We start from the raw sequence: 6940 nt of genomic DNA on the forward strand, positions 1-6940 counted from the left end.
TTAAGGGTCCTACAAAGATGAAAAACACACGTTCGAACACATACAGTGAATACATATGCACACTGGAATATACCACTACCAACATCTATTTTTTCCTCACTATTTTTTTAGACGATCTTTGAAGTGCATAAATAGTTATGCACAATTATTTCTTGTGGTCTTATTTAACATATTTAACTTATTTAAGGTCATACAAACTGCATGTATTATACCCATTCAGCAAATTAGTAAAAAAAATGCTTAAATACTGTAATATTTCAAATGTAATATTTATTTTAAATACATTTTATATATTTAAAAGTACAATTTAAATTAGTAACTTAAATACAGTATTTTTTTAAATAAATTATCAACATTTCTTTTAATTATTTGTGACCCTGGACCACAAAACCCAAGTAGCACAGGCATGTCTATAGCAATAGCCAACAATTGTATGGGTCAAAATTATTGATTTATTTTTTATGCCAAAAATCATTAAGATGTTAAGAAACGATCATGTTCCTTGAAGATATTTTGTGAATTTCCTAACGTAAAAATATCACAACTTAATTTTGGATTAGTAATATGCATCGCTAAGGATTTAATCTGGACAACTTTAAAGGTGAATTTTTGTCAATATTTAGATTTTCTTCCCCCCTTTAGATTCCAAATTTTCAAATAGTTGTATCTGAACCAAATATTGTCCTATCCTAAAAAAACAAAAAAAAACATGCTTGTCTATTCTGCTTTCAGATGATGTTTAAATCTCAATATAGCCGCTTTTAGACATCCAGAAGTGCACAAATATTTTTGCTGTGTTAGAAGGTAATTTTAGCATGTACAAATACCACATATTTTCTCTTATTTGCATAAAAAGTGAAATGTAAGATAAGAGTTAGAAAACATATTCTATTTTAATTCTCAATTCATATTTAATTAATTCTATTTTATTAATTTACTTATATTTTTGAATGGAAGTAGAAATATTCCATTTAGTGTATAAATTAGGGAATAAAAACCTGCATGCACAATTACACAAGAATTAGAGATAGGATTTATACAAAAGTTAGGATTTTGAATATTTAATAACGATAATTTTTAAATAAAATATACATTTTAAATAAATTAATATTGTTTTGATAAATAAGAAACTTAATTTCATACACATAAATTATAAACGAAATTTGTAATTCAGATTGTGTGTTAAAAACCCTAACAATGTAAAGAAACTCTGTCTCTGACAATCATAAAAAAATGTTACATCACACTTCAGCCCACAAGCATTAGCATGTCGTGCTTTTGAGTTGACTTGTGCCACACTTCGTCTTCTTGTCAATGGAACGCTTATCTCTGATGACAATCAGAGGTAGCCAATAATAATCCATTCTCAATGTTCCTCCTGGGAGATGGTATATTCTGGGATATCACAACCTCTCTGATCCAAAGGAATTCACTAAATTTAGAAACAATCCGAATTGTCCCATCCGAAGGAAACATAATTTCCTGATAGTAAGCTCAACTTTGTTCAACTGGATGGAGCCAGGGAGTCTCAATGCCAGTTTGACCTTTCATACAGTACGCACAAACACATATTCAACTATTTTTTACCATTTCGCTTATGCTCCAGATCAGTACTGTACATCTCATGAGAGCAGGGGTAATGTTTTTGAGAACAGAATGATTTAAGGTGAAGTGCAGAGCTTTGCTGAGGTTTGGAGAACATGATGATCATCAACAGTCCATGATATACTACAGCATTCAAAAAACATATGAGGAAAACTACACAGTTAAAAACAAATCTGTCATTGTTTACTCATGCTCATGTCACCCCAAAACTATATTTAACTTCCGTGAAGCACAAAAAAAGTATTTTGAAAAAAATCTCAGTGTTTGACTATACAATGAAAGTCAGGTGCCCAAGTATAGTCTGGACTGCAACATTACTCCAAATATATTTGTGTGTGTGTGCTAAGAAAGAAAGTCAAAAGAGGTTTGGAACAACCGGAGACCGTGAAAGTCAGATTGAGTGTTTTGGGTTCAAGTTAGGTTTTTAGTACATAATCTGCACAAAACATCGAAAAGTACATCCCCTTGATGTAATGACACCACATTCTGACTGTGGGCAGAAACGTGGTTGCAAAAGGCCATGTGTTATTAAAACACAGCAATGTAATCTCTCAGCCTTCCTGGTTTTCTATAAAAAGTTCAACAATTGCATTATAAGACACTTGCCAGAAGCAAGACACCACTGTCCACTTTTCATATTTCTGCAAAAAGCCACTTGCTCTGGAGGCCCCTTCAAAGGAAATCCATTTTTAAAATGAGATAACTCCATAACTCGACTGCACAGATGAAAAATGTGTAATCATTAAGCCCAGCTCAGCAAACAGGCTCGTTCAAGGCCTACAGTTACAGAAAAATAAAATGGTTTTCCATTTAGCGCAATGTTCTTTTACTGAATCTGTTTTCTTCCACCAATACATGGTTAAATATTTGATTACAGTTGAAATGGTCGTATTACATCACATTTCCATGTACTAGGATGGTACATAAGCCCATGCTCAGACTCCATATTGTTGTGTCTGACTGCTCGAGCCGCTCACTGAAAAGACTAAGGTGGGCAGGGTCTCCCTCCTGACCCTGTGTGTTTTATGTTCACCCACCCCCAGCATCCGGAGGAGCTCACAAAGGCTGCCTCTGATAGAGATAAGTACCTTTGTCTATAGGGAACAATGAATCCTAACAGTCTGCATTAACAAAGCTAAAAGACACAACTTGACTTTAATGTGCAGTTTTCCTTCCTTGGCCATCCAGTTAACGGATGCATATGGATGTATGAATTGATCGAACACACACAGCTAGATATGTCTCTCTTCCAAAACCCACACTGTAAATAGTGCTAATCTGCAATTGTTATCTTTAAGAGCTATTCATTTCTACCTGGTTTACACCATAGTTTTGTTGGTATAACGTAATGCATTTACGTTATGATATGTTAAATAATGAGAAATGTTGGCTGCATCCAAATATTTATCTACTAAGTAAAAATGTAGTAGAATGTAGTATGTCCAGATTACATTCACTGTATATAGAATACTTTTTTAATGGTTGTGCAGTGCTTATAAAAAGAAGTACCTACTTAGAGAATATGTGATTTCAGATGGAGCCTTTGGCTCTGATGCAGTCTTAAAATCCCCCTGGAAAGCTCCTACTTCAAAGTCAGGCAAGTCTGAAAAATACAAGTTTCCCATATAAAAATGTGATAATATATATATATATATAAACTGTCACTTATGCATGGAATTAGTGCATAAAAGTAAAACAGCACAATTTAGATAACTTTGACTTGGCGGCATAAACATTTAATTCAGAACTGAAAAAAGTATTTATAAAATATTTAAATATATTTAAATAATACAGTGTAATTAAAAATGTTCATGAATATATGTGCACTGCCTGGGAATGGTCTACGGATTCAAGTCCACCTGGGAAGTTCATGTATTTATGTGCTTTATGTAAATCTTACGATGTCAGACGCGTTAAAATCACTTTTTTTATGTAAAGTGATTTATGTTTTTGCTGTATGTTTTTAATAATGAAGTCACTGTAAACTGAACCAATGTACATTCTTTCGTAATTGTACAATACGATCATATTTTGTACATGCAACAAAGATAATTTTACAGTAAAGGAAAACTATATAATTTTCATCATTAGATGTTGCATCCATCGTTTTCTCCATGTTTTCTCACTGGCACGCCCCCATCTTGGCAAACCAGGGTTTAAAGAAATCTCTAATAATTCCAACTTTGCTGTGCCGTTCATGTGTGCTCAGGTTATAAATGCAATCTTTTTGACATGACTTTAAGGGATAGTTCACCCAGAAATTTTTCATCATTTGCTCACCCTCATGAGTTTCCCACACAGAAACAATAACTACATAGATGTCAAATCAGTCACTTTTGAGGATGTGTGACAGTTAGGATCCTGCCTATGTAGGCAGTAATAATGTATGCAAATATTTCTGAAAGCAATCATGCAAACTGAAACAGCACCTGGCTGTCATATGCGCTGAACATTAATTTATCAGAGTGCAGATAAATGGAGATTTCCTATGAGACTTCAAAACACATACTCACAAACATGCTGGTTCACAAGAATCAATAGCAGCATTGTGTGTGTCTTTGCCTCATCTTTTCCTATTCATTTTGGTGACATGCAAACTAGCACCTCATTGGAAAGCTATGGAACCTTGTTTTCACCAAAAAAAAAAAAAAAAAAAAAAAAAAAAAAAAAAAAAATAATAATAATAATAATAATAATAATAATAATATATATATATAAAATAACTATAAATATAATAAATAAATATAATAACTTTTTTCACAGCTGAGATTTTTTTCCCCAGAAGTGTGAGATATAAACTCAGAATTGTGTAAAGTCACAATTACCATTTTGTGCACGAGGTAGTAACAAAAACACAACTGTAAGATGTAAACTCAGAAGTGCACTTGTGAATTTACATCTTGCAATTTTAAGAAAATGCAGATATAAACTCAGAATTGTGAGTCGCAATTACTATTTTTTTAATGCTGTTGGAAAAACTCATAGATATCAGTCAGCAGCGAGAATACATTTTTAGCAACCTGTTAGACTGCACATGGGCCTATTTGAAGGAGGCGAATGATAGTGTGTGTGGGCGCTTCAGCAAGTGCATGCATACATGATTAACAGCTATGTAGGCGTATTTCTTTTCACATCTGTTTTAAAAGTTTTCCTTCTCAATTGATATAATATGGCCTATATGCTTATTTCCATTATGCCTGTACTACTGGGTGGATGTTTCATTACATGCAGTTCTAATATGCAAAGAAGTTGCAGAGTATTAATTAAAGCAATGTAACTCGTTCTGTATTTTGAAGTAGTCATTTGCCAATAAGAGTTCATTGAGCGTGTTGAAAACACTGAGAATAAGAGGGTCGCGGGGTAAAACATTGGGTTCTGATCAGCAGCGGATGCTGGCAAGCAGGCAGATTATATTGGATTAATGTGCACATGTTTAATGCATCAAGCCCTGTTTACCCAGGGGGCAAAACATACAGTGCAATAATCCTGTACTGGTACAATGCAAAAATAGAGACAAAGCTGCATGGGTGAGAAGAGAAAAAGAGGAAGAAACAAAAAAGGAAACTGTGAACATTGCACAGAGGAAGGCCGACCCTAAACAGTCTCGCTGGCCCCAACCTTGAACAATACTTGCCTAATGAGCAACAATAGAGAGGGAGGGTCTACTGGACACAGTGTGTCCACCCTAGCCACCCAGTCTACTTCTTGTTTTGAGATTTTAATCTCCAGCTCCTTTTTTTTAAAGGGTGGCAATTCTACACGGACATATTGGCATTGAGATGATTGAAATAACAAAGGCACAATTTTAGCTACATTAGAATATATATATATATATATATATATATATATATATATATATATATATATATATATATATATATATATAAGTGACACAAAGTTTTTATTAAAAAAAAAAAAGCACTGAAGCGCAAATGTAAGATATTGCTGCCACCTTGTGGGACAGAATGGAAACTCGGCTAAGGTTTGATTGACGTTTGTTTTATTTTTAGCAGTAAAAAAAAAAAAAAAAAAAACTTGCAGAAGACAGTCTGCGATGTGAAATCAGGGACATCATAATCAACATTTACAGTTGTTGCCAACTTTCCACAATATATTCATAAGTTTATCAAATTAAACATTACTGAATTAAATACATTTTTATAAAGTCAATAAAAAAACACGCTTTTAAACTACTTTAAATATTATTTTGATTGTGAAGCTACTTTTTAAAACACATAAGTGAATTAAATAAATTTTTATAAAGTCAATAAAGATACACGCGTTTAAACTACTATAAATATTATTTTGATTGTAAATCGGTCATTACTATTTTCACTTATGATGTTTTCTACATGTTTATACAAGTAAAATCTAGTATTTGTTGTTTAGTGTGGCGCGCAGTACGGTTTGCTGAACACGCACGTGCATGCTGGTTTAAAAAAATAACCGTCGGACTTGCAAATCTTCTAGCTACGTCGGTCGAAAATAGTATTTGTTAGTCATTGAAATGTTAGGCTACTAAGCCTACACTATACTGCCTTTGAGTCGCTATAAATATATAAATCAGCAGAATAATATTTGTTTATCCTTAATTTTTTTGAAAGTTCAACTAAAGGTAAAAACTGTCAGGAACGCGACAATAATGCGAAAACTGTATCGGTCCTCGCTTGATTCTCATACAAATAAGAGTAAAGCGATGAAAACGGCTGGAAGTAGCGACATTTGGATGAAAAAGAGGACCGCCTTTGAGTACCTGAACAGTTTCGACACCTGCTCAAATGACTGCAGACTGGATGGAAGTCAATGTTGGACATCTTGGAGATCTCCGCAGCACAGACTGCTGCTGGTGAGTGTAACTGCACTTTAGCAGACTGTATCAAGCAGAACTGTAGCTAAAAGCAACCTTCATTTGTCAAAATATACAGTGGAGGTTAATAATCATAAGCAATAATACAATCAGACACGTTTACAGTAACGTTAGTGTGTGCAATTCTTTGAATTCGCGTTTGAAAACTTCTGAGCAGTTCTTTAATAATTAAGGTTATTTAATCCACATGAATGTAATTACCATCATCAGACTGACACATGACAATTTGGATAGCAAAAGAAAAAAACTGTCAAGGACAAAGAAAAAAAAATCACCTAGCCTATATAAGCAAACCCTATATATATATATATATATATATATATAAAATAAAAATCGGTGGAAAAAGTTTGGTGTATGTAATTGCTACTGAAGCAGAGAAAAAAAACAACTTAAAATGATATCTATTGCAATTAAAATCAACAGACACAAATAGTGTAGGCTAATAAAACAGACTCTTCAATTTGGATG

This window comes from Carassius auratus, unplaced genomic scaffold (genome assembly GCF_003368295.1).
Source record: "Carassius auratus strain Wakin unplaced genomic scaffold, ASM336829v1 scaf_tig00030757, whole genome shotgun sequence".
NCBI classification, from domain to species: domain Eukaryota; kingdom Metazoa; phylum Chordata; class Actinopteri; order Cypriniformes; family Cyprinidae; genus Carassius; species Carassius auratus.